Source organism: Mauremys mutica, chromosome 2 (assembly GCF_020497125.1).
Source record: "Mauremys mutica isolate MM-2020 ecotype Southern chromosome 2, ASM2049712v1, whole genome shotgun sequence".
NCBI lineage: Eukaryota > Metazoa > Chordata > Testudines > Geoemydidae > Mauremys > Mauremys mutica.
Genome location: NC_059073.1, coordinates 273,149,258 through 273,164,761, shown reverse-complemented (window position 1 = coordinate 273,164,761; position 15,504 = coordinate 273,149,258). Strand labels below are relative to the sequence as shown.

General features: G+C 44.5%; 1 protein-coding gene across 1 annotated transcript in view; it reads right to left on the bottom strand.

The window, feature by feature from the left end:
• Positions 1-14,209, bottom strand: part of LARP4B (La ribonucleoprotein 4B) — a 99,309-nt gene extending 85,100 nt beyond the window's left edge. Inside the window, exon 1 of the mRNA XM_045006217.1 lies at positions 13,853-14,209. The gene's annotated coding sequence lies outside the window, so the exon portion shown is untranslated. The remainder of the gene's footprint in view (positions 1-13,852) is intronic.
• Between the last annotated feature and the right edge of the window lie 1,295 nt (positions 14,210-15,504).

Sequence of the window (15,504 nt, the reverse complement as noted above, 5' to 3'; positions counted from 1 at the left end):
AAAAAAGATGGGAGGAAGAGATATGGGTTTGTTTCTTCCTTCCTCCTCCAGCCCGGAGATCTCTCCCGCTGCCCGCCTGAGAGGCGACTGACTGCTGACGCGAAGGCCACGGGGGGGGGCAGAGGCGCTGATGGAGTGCGCCGTGGAAGGTGGCAGCTTGTCCCCGGACGGTGCCGAGGATCGGTGCCGACCGTCGGGGTGCCAGGATGGAGATCGGGACCGTTGATTGCCTCGGTACCGGGAGCCTGACCGCGACCTCGATCGGCGGTGACGGGAGCGGCTTCGGGAGTCGCGGTGCCGAGAACGGTACCGTCGGTCCGGTGACCGGGACCGTGAGCGTCGCCGGGAGTGCGACCGGTAACGCGATACTGAGCGGTACTGGGACTGCGACCGGTGCCGAGACGGGGAGCGGTACCGAGACGTTGATCGGTGCCGGGATCGGGATCGGCGGGATGGCGACCATTTCCTGGATCGGGACCGGGTCCGAGACTTGGAGCGCCGTCCATCCCGTCTGTCGGGGGCTGCATCATTGCCAGCTTGCCCACCGACTGAACAGCCCGCATTGGCGGTGCCGGGGGCTCGGTGCCTCTGTGAGCTCGATAAGCTCTCTCGCCGTCGAGAATGTCTCGGGCGTGGACGGGAGATGCAGCTCGACCGCGGTTGGCACCGGGGAGCAGGGAGGTACCGGACTCGACGGCTCTTGAGGTGCCGGAGTCAACGGAACCGTGCACGGCTTGTGCACTACCACAGCCGGTGCCGGAGGTGCCGGTGATGGCTGGGTAAGCTGTCCCGAAGCAGGAGGCTTAGAAGCCGAGTGCGCCGTCTTCCGCTTCCTCGGTGGAGAGAGGGAACGGTGCCGGGACGTCGGTGCCGGCTGCGAAGATCTAGCAGCGTCGGTACCGGGGCGGCTCGGTGCCGCTGGTGCGCTGCGCGCCGAGGACGATTTCGGTGCCGCCGGGGACGGCGCGGGAGGCTGAAGTGCCACCTCCGTAAGGAGCTGCTTGAGGCGAGAGTCCCGCTCCTTTCTGGTGCGCGGCTTAAACGCCGTGCAGATTGGGCACTTATCTGTCCTGTGAGATTCCCCGAGGCAGCGCAGGCAGGAGTCGTGCGGGTCGCCCACGGGCATGTGCCGTTGGCAAGCCGCACAGGGCTTAAACCCCGGTGCCTTGGGCATGAGCCCGCACCGGTTGTGGAAGAAGAGGGCTAACCCCTCTAACTCCCCTACTATTACTATAACTAACTAAACTTATTCAACTAATCTAAAAACTAACTAAGTTAACCAACTATATACACCGAAGAATGGAGAAACGCTAGGGCTGTGGAGGTAAGAGAGCACTCCACAGTTCCAACTGGCCGTCACGGACGGTAAGAAGGAACTGAGGAGCGGACGGGCCAGCTGGGGTATATATCCAGCGCCATGGCGGCGCCACTCCAGGGGGCGCCCACTCGGCCCGCTGGAGTTGCTAGGGTAAAAATGTTCCGGAGAGCCGTGCACGCACGGCGCGCACACCTAACTGGAATGCATAGGAGCAATCACTCGAAGAAGAACAAATAAATGTGTTCTAGGAACAGAAAAAATAAAATAAAAAAATAATAATAGGAGATATACCAATCTCCTAGAACTGGAAGGGACCCTGAAAGGTCATCAAGTCCAGCCCCTTGCCTTCACTAGCAGGACCAAGTACTGATTTTTGCCCCAGATCACTAAGTGGCCCCCTCAAGGATTGAACTCACAACCATGGGTTTAGCAGGCCAATGCTCAAACCACTGAGCTATCCCTCCCTCCGTCATGCAACATGGTGGTGTCCAAGCTTGTCTTAGACTTGATGGAGGACTATGGTTGTGTTGCATCCAAGTAGATGCTGTCTATACTGGCTCCTCAGCTGGCCAAATCACAAGATTTAAACTCCTAGGCAGAAGTGGTTCAGAAAACAGCTAACAAGAGCCTCCTAGTCACATCAAAAGATTTTACAGGTTTACTAATGATTTAAGTGAAAATATGAACTGATTTATTCATCCACACATGCACATGGTGCTCCAAACAATACAGTTTAAGGAGACAGCATTAAGTAATCTCACAGCTTTGCAGTATTGCCCTCCAAGCTAGTCAGCAGTTTTAAGTAACAGTCATGGTCACACATGACCCTGTGACCTAACAAAAGGTTCAATAAGAGGCTTAACAAAACTCACCACTTAAGGCCAAAAAAACCCACCACACACACAAAAACCCACCCTTGTGCATTTCAAAGGTTCTACACTTGTAGCAGGATTGGTTGTTTTGTTTTTCTATTTCTCAGTCACTGTATATGCAAAACTATAAACCATAGCATGAAATACCAAAGTTTTTTAAAAATTCCAGGTGCTAAGAGTGAATTGGGGGTGTGTGTGGGGGGGAAGGAATTGACAAGTTTCTCTACATTTATTTCACATGGCTATTACTCCTAGTGGTCAGGTGAAGGTGATGAGAGATTCACATGACTAAGAAAAGCCTCATGAAAGGGAAATTCATCTAAGTGCATACAGGACAAATATTTTTATAGGGTATGATAAAAGTTGTTTCTAGAAAGCTACTGAATCTTAAGATTGAAATTTGCCTTCGGGAGTAAGCATCCACAGTCTGAAAATTTGGGCATTAGAGCTGAGTAACTTTTTCCACTTGTAGTGGAAAAAACTTAACTATAATTGACAACTGAAGGTGTTTACTGATAACCCAGATTAAAAAAAGGGAGGGGGCGCCCTGCTTTTTTCATTGGCCTGTCTGATTACACAAAGTTTGTCTTCCACCTCACCTCTGCAACGCTTTGAGTACTTATCTCTTTCAAGGATGCAGATGAAGTCCAGAAAATTAATGCTACTCTATATTTCTGTCACAAGAAGCAATTATCTATGACCCCATCTAGAACCCAACTATTTCTTAAAGTAGCTCATCTAGACTGCTGCTGCAAGACTACAAGAAAACCTCTCCACTTTACAGTAGTAAAGATATAAGCTGCTTGCATTGGCTGTTTCTTACCAACTCAGTCATGGGAGTCAGCTTTCATATTAATGCTGAAACTTTTGCTGACTTGTAACACAAGGCTTTATTTCTATTTGAGTAACAGTTTTTTGAAACTGAAAAACACATGAAATGTGAATGTTTTTGTGGGTTAAGCAACACAGCACATCTTAATTTACTAATATCATTGCAAACAGGGTTTTGACATAGGGTCACTTTAGAAATTACACTGCAGCCCACAAAATAAATGGTAGAGCTGCAATGTTTACAGCCAGTGCTAATATCACCCAATATTTCATTTATACTTCTAGAGCTCCTTGGAAGGGACTCAAAGCCTTTAACAGATGCAGTGATTCACTACAACACCCTTGAAGGAGGCAAGAAGGTTTATCCATTTTATATATAATAGAGTGACTTTCCCAGAGCCACAGCCAATTTAGCAGAGCTGGGACTAGAATAGTGAACTCAATAATTCCCTGTTCTGTAACTACTATATCTGACTTCCTTTTCCTTATTTACAAAGTTTTCCTCCCCATTCCCGTTTCCTGCCACCAAGATGACTGGTAATGTACTCATTGCAATACTGAGAACTCTGCTAGAAACTCTAAGAAAAGAACAGTTTTCAACTTGAAGTTTAAGGTACACATTGCCCCTCAGAATTCAAATACGCTAGTTTGATGCAAGACGACCCTCTGGTGCTCTCTCCAGCCAGACATGGGCCCCAGGGACAAGAACACCAGCACCACCTCTGAGGGTGACCCAGAGCTTCCAGGGCACATCAGAGACTGCAGCAGAATCACAAGAACCCAACAGATCCAAATTAACCACAGAGTACACCACTAACTTTCTAAAGCTCCAGAGCTTAGAAATACTGTGAAGGAGACATATACAGGAATTAATATTACTTTTTGCAATCTTAGTTTTTAAGAAGGTAAATCCACTTAACTGTGATTAGCACAAAAAACCCTAATTTGCTTTAAGTTAAAATGGAAATGAGTACACTGGAAGTATACTTTACCTCAGGGGTCGGCAACCTTTCAGAAGAAGGGGTGTGCCAAGTCTTCATTTATTCACTTTAATTTAAGGTTTAACGTGCCAATAATACATTTTAACCTTTTTAGAAGGTCTCTTTCTATAAGTCTATAACATATAACTAAACTATTGTTGTATGTAAAGTAAATAAGGTTTCAGAATGTTTAAGAAACTTCATTTAAAATTAAATTAAAATGCAGAGCCCCCTGGACCGGTGGCCAGGACCCGGGTAGTGTGGGTGCCACTGACAATCAGCTCACGTGCTGCCTTCAGCACCCATGCCATAAGTTGCCTACCCCTGCTTTAGCTTCTCAGAATGCAAGTCTTCTAGTTGGGTCTATGACAGTGGTTCTCAAACTTATATGAGCATGCCCCCCATCTTCATGTCTGTAGCCGTTTACAGTAACCTACCACCCCCCAGCAACACAAATACATATACCAATGGCTGTGGCAGTGCTTCTCTCAAATCAGTTTCGGTTTCTGATTTTCACTGGTCTCCCTCCCCACCCCCACACTATTGCACAAATGAGCCAACAATCCATTGTAATAAAAGCAAAAGCAAAACTGTGATTGTGGTCCATGTTTACAATTAAATGGGCACACCACCTTGTAGCAAATGGATTAACTACAGATAGCAACGACTTTGTACAATGCTATGCAAGCTTAACAGAGAACTGTCAAAACGCACGGTGCCATCTAAAGTCAAATTCACAGTACCATCTGAGGACCTGAGAGGTCCTGAGGAATCCGCTTATTCATTGCTATGGGTAAAATGTGTGCAGTAAGTTTCCACCCCATCCCCCAAAGCTTCTCATGCCCTCCCAAGTATATTCCACACCCCCCAGAGGGGTCTGCCCCTCCAGTTTGAAAACCTCTGGTTTATGATACTGTAGTTTCATATTGCAGTACAACTATAAACCACTTAACCCAACAACAAAAGGGAAAGAAGTCTAACTCAGGGGTGACATTTTGCCTATAGTACCTTCCCTTGATGAACCAGATACTACCAAGGTATTGACTGGAACACTGCCTCTTGCTCTAGCAACCAGAGACAAGACAGAGTTTAATCTTGAAGCTATAAAGTTAATTTAATGGGCACTACCAAGGTTTAGGTTAAGAGTCTGGTCTAATTCAACAGATCCTAATGGGCTTATATTCTTAAAAGAACAAAAAAAACCCCAGAAATATATATTCTAAAGCTGCATGTTTTGAGTCCACAACAAGCAGTTTCCTTATCTAAGTAAAAACATTTCACTGAAGTTTGAGACATCAAGAAGGTCATTTGATTTTTAGTGCTTTGAGAAATAGTCTCTAACCTTCACATGCAGTTTGCATGATTCATCATGTTTTCTACGAAAGTGATGTTAGCCATTCAATTTGAAGGCCTGCTTAGTTTAATACCCAGTATATATTTAATGTTATTAAAAACAGGCAATCAAAAAGATTTAAAAAGTCACTGGGATATCTGCTAGAGTTAGGACTGACCACAGCATATAGCAGGGCAGCTATGGCAGTACTGGCACATGTTTTCCTCAACCAGAGCAGATCTTTGGAGCATGACAGCAAAATGAAAGTGCTGACACATTCAAAACCCAAGTGGGAGTTATACTATGAGCCAGATCAAATATAATTGATAGTGAAGGTAATGAAAGGCAAAGCTCTTAAGAACCAGTTTTCTTTCAATGAAAATGTCAGCTCAAGATTCTTTTAATTAAAAATGGTTACATTTCTTTTACAGAGCAATCTGAAGTCAGTTTCCTTCTCAGTTTCCCTGGAGGTTGCTTTAAAAAAAAAAAAAAAACTTTTCCAATGCAACTTAAGAATCTTTTAGCTTATGCTTGTCAATGTCCTAAAGGCAAGATCCAAGTCTTCATAAACCACACTAATTTAAAGTGGTCACAAATGTACATTCATTAAACTTAGAATGTCCTAAAAGTGAGGAAAATTGCATCTTGAATTATTGACCATGATTATGTAAGATTTTATATTTGACAAAAAAATAAATTAAATAGCTCAGAGGTTGATCACTTCAACATTATTTTTGCTACTAATCCATGCTCCAGCCCAATATAACAATAATGCACCACCTTTTAAAAATAAGCAAACTGGTACATGAAACACACTTACTGTAGTGCACTTTTATTTATAGTTAGTCTTACAGTCACACTTGTGATGCATTGTTGGAATCAGTGCTACTGGTAATTCAGTTTTTTTGGCTCATTGTTAAAGGATGGACTCCAAATTTTCAGCCTGGATTCAAATCTAATACTCCCTTAACATTCCCCACAAGTCAAAATAGTTTGGCACAACACACTACCATACTGCTCTGAAACCTTGTCAATATCTTGATACTATGGAGCAAGATAAAATGAGCATGAGAACTCAATTTTTTGGTCAAATAGTTTTCATCCACAAATGTGGTTCTGGGGCAACTAAGTGAACCACTTCAACGTTTTCAATTTCCTACCACTCCCCACCCAATTCCTCACTGCATTTTTGATTTGGCCAAAACTATTTGTCGAATTCACAAATAGTTTTCAACCCAACAAATGAAAAACAATTGAAAAAGTTTTAGCTGTTCATTACAATTTAACAAACTATTTATTTCAAAATGTTATTTTGAAATTTAGATGGATTTGTTTAAAAATGTACAGCACAACACTAACAAAATTAAAAAAAATGAAAAAACCTAATTTAAATTTGTTTCTTGTTTCAGTGAGGGAAAAAAAACAAAAATATCAGTTTTTGTCTGACCAAAATGAACCTTTTCAGGGATTTTTCAGTTCACCCACTGAAGAAAAATAAATAAATCAATTATTTACCCAGCTCTAACCATAACACTTTGGATAATCTTGTTAAATGTCACAAGACAAAGTGTATCAGGTGAATACTTAGATGACAGACAGAAAAATAAGAAGTGCTAATCTCTGCTACCTAGAATAAGAATAGGAAGAACAGCGCACTTCACTGTGCCATCCTTCAGGCATAACATGACTAATTATCAGAAACTGGATGGCAATGTGAGCAGGATTAAGGACACCAATCCCAGAGTCCTGGTTCAATTCTATTGTGGGGAATTATGTTCTGCCCACCTTTATTGCTGTGTTAACTGGAAAAGTTACCGTTCACTTCCTGTCTATGAACTGCTGTGTAGGACTATCAATTAATGGCTGAGTTTTGTTGGTGATAATGGAGAAAATATTTCCACCGTGTAGGCATAGTGCTTGTAATTCTCAAAAGCACCTGAGGATGGCAAAACACAATATACCTCTACCCTGATATAACGCTGTCCTTGGGAGCCAAAATAATCTTACCGCGTTATACGTGAAACTGCATTATATCAAACTTACTTTGATCTGCCGGGGTCGCGTTATATCGGGGTAGAGGTGTATATCTCGTAACTCAGTTTAACAGCCATAATCAATTTGTTTCAGGAAGTTCGAGTCATTTATTTTAACTGTCTGTTTAATTTTACTCTGTTCTTTTGATTTCTTAGAGTGAGACATTTTGAAATAAGAAGGCGGTATTGACTCATTTAAGCATAAAACCCTCCAGCCACTGGGTATGAGTAAGCAAACTGCTTTTGGACATTGGCCTGTTGATTCATCCGTTCCTTGTTTGAACAATGGTCAGAACTAGCAAAGCTCTGTTGTGGGGCAACCTGAGACAGCACCTAACCTGTAAAAGTATCATTATGAGTACCAACACTAAACAAAGATTTTAGTTTTACTGTGACTTCAGTATAAGGTTCCCTGAGACAATTTTTAGATTAAGCTTTGTAACAGGAGTGTCTGATGAAGCAATTAGTTAAAAAAGGTCACTCACCACAAATAACTATTTAGTTAATATATTGTTTCTCAAGACTTATTACTAGAATAGCAACATCCTAAGCTTACAAAGTGCTTGGAAATATCTTACATCACTAGAACCGCCAGTGAAACACCACTGTTGCATAAAAGTCCTATATCTTTCCTAGAATGATAAAATCCACAAGTAATTTTTTCACACCCAGCACAGCTGGATAGATACAATTATGTGCTGACTCGGTAAAATATTTACTTTTCATCACTGTTTCCTTATGGCAGCACTTCACCTTGAGAAGGCATAGAGAATGGATTGATAAGATGTATTAGTAGTAGCTAGGGGGAACACCATGATGAATTATTGAGAGAGAGAGAAAAAAAAAGCAGTAAGGAACAAATTCCACCCTGTGATACGTGTGCAGATCTTCCATTGCCATGAAAGTTGTGAGTGAGTGTCTGAGGGCAGAATTTGACTCTAGAGAAAAAGGGAAAAGTTAGTTTAAAATGTTAGTTATGGATTGGGTACGGAGAGAAGGAATTAATGGCTTTTAAAGACCTATAGCTCTCATGATAAAACAATTATAATTACAATTATAAATAAGTATCAGAGGGGTAGCCGTGTTAGTCTGGTTTTGTAGAAGCAGCAAAGAATCCTGTGGCACCTTATAGACTAACAGAAGTTTTGCAGCATGAGCTTTCGTGGGTGAATACCCACTTCTTCGGATGCAAGCAGCATTTTGAATACATTTTGAATCCTACTTTAAAAATGAGTTAGTAGCTTTGCCCCTATTTGGTCAGGGATACAGTTTCAGCCAGTTTGTTCCATTAACACTTTTAATGGCTGATGTTCTTAAAAGCAATACCTTGTCATTTCTTTGACAACAGTTTTGAACATATATCCAAGTATAGTGTCATTCACTGGCCAAACAACGCGCAACACAGCCAAAAACTAAATATACTAGACAAAACCCTGAGAAGCTTAGCACCTACTAAGCATTTGCCAGGGGGAAAATCCCCAAAGCAAACAAACATGCTCTGGACACAATTTGGTTATGAGGTCTACAACTACTATCAAAGTTAGTCAGTTCTCAAACAAGCTGTATATGAAACAGCTTAAGCCCCCGGCACTCAAGCGCCTCCATTAACTCCTTCCCCCAGACAGAAGGCCTAGTTTTACCACCATTTTTATATGTACTATTTTCATCTGAGAAAAATCAAGAGAGGAAGCACTCCTTAACACAGCTCAAAATGGATAAGCAACTCTGAGCATAAAAGTTATCTGCAGCAGGCTAGAACCCAAAAGTGACATTTACAACAGTAACAGTTACAGATATGAATGTACCTGACTTCTGGCTTCCAGGTCTTCAGAACCCTGTATTGCCATGAGAGCAATCCAGGTTAAATTCTTTTTCTAGATTTCATTTCCACAGACTACAGGTCCTTGCGCACCAACAGTGCTATGTGAGCAATAACAGGATCTGGAAATGCTGAGATGGCAATCCCTTCATTTTATGAACATATGATTCCTTATATATTAAAATCATTCAACTATTCATTAAGGAGTTGTATTGACAGGCTCCAGAGCATGAACAATCCAACCCTCCACAATCAGATGAATAGTGGAAAAGACTAAGGCTCAAAGATAAGGGAGAAACTGATTGATGAATCAGAGTGCCAAAACATTGCCTCCTCAAAGCACTGCAAGTACACTTAAATAGCGTAAGGCCAAGAAGCTTACCATACAATAACTGTTCTGTCTGGCATCCAAATTAGTAGTAAATTGCCATCCTGAACACACACAGATCAACATGGAAGAACATGCACACATCACAAAGGAATTGTAATCATGAGCACTTTAACTTCAGAATTAAACTGTTTTAGGATCACACAGTTTCGCTAGTCAGAGCACTTCTACACCAAGTAGGAGTCCCCCTAAAAAGGAGAAATCAAACAGGAAAGACTACAACATTGACAGGTGTAGAGGAGATGAGGGGAAGAAAAATAGTGAAAGAGGAAATAGGGATACAAAAGAGGTGAAGATAATAGCACTGCCCTGAAGTAGTCTACAGCTTTCCACTAAGAGCTATACAAGTAAAAGTTTAAGGTAAATTATCAGTGTATTAGTATCCTTTCACTGGAAGTGATGGGTTACTGGGGAAGCAGAAAATTTAAACTTACAGTAAAAGTAGAAATAAGCCCCTCCTAGCAATTCCCATTAACTGTTGGGGCTCAGATAAAATTTTAATCATGAATCATACAAAGATTCTGCTTTTCATTGCAAGACTTGCCAAGTACCAAATTATTTGGGTTTCCATCAACTAATTTATCACCCAGCCAGTTGAAATGCCATCCAATTTTATATTTGCGGTCAATTACTTACTATTGGGAAAAGTATGTTAAAATTCTTCAATTTTTCTTGCTGCTTGAAAGTTATGGGACTTCATCTTGCCTGGAATTTAGTTGAGAGAGTGCTGACATAAAACTATCTTTTAGGGAGATATGAAGTGGGAGAGAGGAAAAGGGAGCATTTCCAGCATTTCATGAACTTTGTAACTGCTAAATCTGACAAAGTGAAATTAGTAATACACCAGCTAATTTATTTTCAACACCTAATTAATTTTGTGTTACTTGGAAACTTAAGTTTTTAAGTCAATTTCCTCCATTTATTCTACCACCTTTGTTGACTTTGCTTGTTTTGTGAAATGTGATGCCTTGTTTAGTTCCTATTAACTAAACAATGACAGTGTGAGCATGAGCATGGCCTGCATTGGGAAACTCTCCTGCTCAGATGTCCTCTTAGGCTTTCACTTCAAGTGTTTCTTTTATTGCTGTTCTACACAATTCTCCCAGCCAACCCATTTTATCATCTCTTACAAAACTGTAGGGGAGGACAGGGAATTTTCTTCCTTATAATTCTATCCATTTTGTAATATCCTTAGTTTCCAAAGCTGTGCCTATGTTCTGACTCTGTAAGGGGAGTAAGACAGCTACAAGACTTGTTAGTTTAACATTACTACCTGCATATATAGGAATTAAAAACAAACAAACAAAAAAAACCCAAGGACCGTTTGTATCTGTTCACATTTGACTAGTACCAGCGAACACCTAAAAATATATTTTAAAGAACAAAATGCTGTAACTTCCCCTTTGGAGCCTATCATTTTTGACAGCACATCTCCCTCATATAATGATGCATCACGCCTGAAAAGTATGGCTTTATATTTCCCACGCTTGAATATGTTTCCTTTGCTTATCCAACCTTGTCTCTTATACCATCTTCTTTCTGCCAGCGATGCCAAGCATTGATACTCCATTTGTTAGCTTTTCTTACAATGGTCTTTCTGCTTTGATTTGTGGAGTCCTCTCCCACAGCATAGAATATCTTACCTGAGCTTGTCAGCAAGGCCACTACCCTCTCCATTTAAATCCTTCCTCAAGACCTATTTCTTCCAGGACAAATACAAGAAACAAGTTGATAATGAGACTGACTTCTTTCTTGTAAGCTATCTGCTAATTTATGAAAAGTGGAAGGGTCTAAGGTAGGGAAAGTGGTACAAGGACACTGGAATCAAAATTGGGGAGATAAAGATGATGAATGGTGGAGGGATAACAGGAGAGAAATCTATTCAGTTTAAAAAGGTCCCTTGGTTATTTTTAACTGATAAGAAATGTATCATCAAAATCCGATCACCTTGCTTGTACTTTATACCCCTTTCCCTGTCACCTTTCATTGTCATTGGCTTGGATTATATATACTTTATGTGGATTATGTGAGTATGCCTTCCCTCCATGTTTTCAGCATACCACATTTTCAGAGTTATTACCAGCTAAATATTCAACATTTAATATAACAGTTATAAAAGTTTATCATTAAATTACTGATTTAAAGCCAAACCCTATCACCAGTTATGAGATTTTAAGTGACAGAACTGCAGTTCACAAAATATTTAGTTTAGACAAAATTATTTACTTTTCACTTCTGTAAAATTAGGCAAGTAGTTAATATTTAACTCTATTCTCATCAGTTTAAAGACACCTTCTGAGAATGACCTAAATAGTTAGCGTCTCAAAGGATGCATCTGATGCATGAACCTGATATTTAGATCCAACCATACCTTTTTACATGTATTCTTGTATGAAGGCATGCAATATGAAGCTAAAAGCAAGTGATATGAGTTATAGAACATTCCTATGCAAGCCTTATTTTTCAATATACAAGTGTGGGAATTTGAAGACAAGAATAACCAAAGGAAAGATACTAGAAGTTTTAAAGGTGGCACTTATGATATACCTTGAAAATATATCACTACTAGTTAAGAAAACACAAACTTTAGCACAAGTGGGAACACAAACATTTTCTTGTTCGAATATGGATTTAAAAAGACACTAACCTAGCTTTTTTACTTGAGTCTCCATATGGGAGATCATTTATTCCAGATATATTAAACCAATTAAAATGTTTAAAATTGTACTGTATTATTGAAATCTAGACCTCAATACAAGTTGCAGCATTTCTGGGGGAGAAAAATATCCACTTCTATATACACTATATAGAAAAATAAAGCACCATTTACATTGTACCCCTTCTCTCAGGTATCATCCCAGTTCTTTCAACATTTAGAAAGCTAAAGTCTTATTCTAATAGCAAAGATGTGAAACTACTGATGAATGTAAGTTGATTAACTTTACATTTCAGAACACATTTTCTTAGAAAGTTGATTTGATAAGGTGTACAGTAGCTGACATGTCAGACTTAAAGCCCTGGAGATAGAACTCCACAGGTAAGTTTGGAAAAAAGATTATTTGGGAAATAACAGTAGTTCTAAAAAGCCCAATCAGATTCACAGCACAAAGTGAAGTTTGGAAAAAGTTGCATGAAGGGCTCTAATGTGCATCCCCCTTCTCTTAAGTTAGATTCTCAGCCAAATGTTGCTGAGCTTTCAGAAGAAGGCCAGCAAAACTAGACCATAGACATGATTTAGGAGAGCAAGTAATGAACTGGAAGTCAGAATTCCTGATTTTTAACCTCACCTGTGACTCAAACTGGCTCTGAAACCATCTCTCCCTGTGACCACAGGCAAATCTCAACTTCACTTTGCCTCAATTTCCACACCCGCAAAGTAGAAATAATGATACTCTTCTGCCTCATAGGACTTATGTGCAACACGATGATTGAAAGCACTGAACACTTAATGTGCATTGTAATACTGAGTAGTAATTTTGAGTAGCTGTACAAACTAAAATTAAGAGGGGAAAAACTTGGCTGAAGCAGCAAGTGGAGGAACAAACAGCAATAATACTTGATGGAAAGTAATACTTTTTGCTGGTAATTCTTTTGACCTGTTCATACACATCTTTGAAGCTCCTAGGCATGTTAACTTCTTTGTGTCCAGGGGGAGAGATGCCTACAGGAATCCAGTTAGCAGCGTCTAGCTAAGTGGGGGAGTGCGGTTTCTGTACCTGGTCCCACTCAGGCTGCCGGCTAAGCGGGGCAAGGACCGCACCTCTCCGCCCGCCCGCCAAGGACAGTGTAGGGCTGTGACGCTTTGCGAAAGCTTTATGGAGCTATTCGTGTCTTTACACAACACCCCCGCCCCCATCCCGGCCTCGGAAGGAGCGACTCTGCCGCGGGGCCGGATCTCCGCTGAGACTCCCGGTCAGGGAGGCAGAGCCGCTTTAGGCAGTGACTGGCTGCTGCTCCAGGCCGGGAGATCCAGCCCGCGGGTAGGGGAGTGCGCAGGGCGCTCCCCTGCGAGGCCGGGCAGCTGCAGTGCGGGGCTCTGAGCAGCCGACACAGCTCGGGGCTCCGGCCCGGCCCCACACCGAGGAGCTCGTACTCGCCGCAACCAGCAGTGCCCGGGGCCGGGATCCGACTCCCCCAGGAGCGGGATCTCCGGGTAGGAAGATGGCGGCCCTGGCCGCCTCCCCGGTGAGAGGAGGTGGCGGGTCGCAGCCCGGGGAGGAGCCGGAGCGAGGCCGGCCAAGAGGAGGGAGGGGGCCCGGGGAGGCCACTTGAACTCACCTGTCACCAACAGCCGCTGCCGCCCGGGCCTCTCGCCGCTCGCGCCTCCGCTGAGGTCGGTGCCGGGGCCGCTGCCGGGGTCTGCGGGGCCTCTCACTCCTGCCGGGGTCTCCGCGGGGGCCGGGGCCTCTCTCCGCCGCCGCCACCACCAGGGCCTCGCTGCTGCCGGATCCCAGGAGGAGGAGGATGGAGAGCGGGGCCCGGGGGGGGAGGAGGCGGCGGCAGCAGCGGGGAAGGGGGGGGCCGTGGAGAAGGAGGCGGCGGCGGGACTCGGGGCCCAAAACGTCTCTGATTCCAGAAGCAGCAACACCCCGCTCGCATGAGAGACCCGCAGCCCCGCTTCCGGCTCCCGGCGGAAGTCCCGCCTTCGCCAGCGGAAGATATTGGCCGTCGCTAAAGGTTCCCCAGCCCGCAGCAGCCGCCTATGATTGGCGGAACGGACCTCGCGCGCGGGGTGACGCGTTTCGGCACGTGACCAGGTGCCGTCACCGGCCGTGAATGAGCGCGCGGACGGGGGAGGCCAGGTCTCCTTCTTCCCCCTCCCCCTCGCACCGAGCACGCCCACCGGAGGAATGTGCGCGCTCCCTCGCCCTCACTCGCTGCTGGTGCAGCCCGACGAATTAAAGGGACCGGGCTGGACAGAGAACTAGTCACCGTGTTCCCCACTGGGGCGCGCCACCTCCCTTTAATTGGGGAGAGCGTCCATGGCAGCTAACGGCTGCCAGACCCACCTCCTTCCCAGAGGCCGGCACGCGTAACCTCTGCTTCACTAGCATGGCCCGCCGTGGGAAAGGGGCGCTCTAAACCACGCCTCCCCGTTCCCTTAATGGGGGGCCACCCCCACTAACTAAACCTGGAGCCTGCCCACCTCCCCTTTAATGGGGGGCACCCCCACTCAACCTAGAGCCCCCCACCACCTCCCCTTTAATGGGGGGCACCCCCACTCAACCTAGAGCCTCACCACCACCTCCCCTTTAATGGGGGGCACCCCCACTCAACCTAGAGCCCCCCACCACCTCCCCTTTAATGGGGGGCACCCCCACTCAACCTAGAGCCCCACCACCACCTCCCCTTTAACCAGGGGGCACCCCCCACTCAACCTAGAGCCCCACCACCACCTCCCCTTTAATGGGGGGCACCCCCACTCAACCTAGAGCCCCACCACCACCTCCCCTTTAATAGGGGGCACCCCCACTCAACCTAGAGCCTCACCACCACCTCCCCTTTAACCAGGGGGGCACCCCCACTCAATCTAGAGCCCCACCACCACTTCCCCTTTAATGGGGGGCACCCCCACTCAACCTAGAGCCTCACCACCACCTCCCCTTTAACCAGGGGGGCACCCCCACTCAATCTAGAGCCCCACCACCACCTCCCCTTTAATGGGGGGCACCCCCACTCAACCTAGAGCCCCACCACCACCTCCCCTTTAACGGGGGGGCATCCTCACTCAACCTAAAGCCCCCCACTACCTCCTCTTTAATGGGGGGCACCCCCACTCAACCTAGAGCCCCACCACCACCTCCCCTTTAACCAGGGGGGCACCCCCACTCAACTGAGAGCCCCCCACCACCTCCCCTTTAATGGGGGGCACCCGCACTCAACCTAGAGCCTCCCCACTACCTCCTCTTTAACCAGGGGGGCACCCCCCA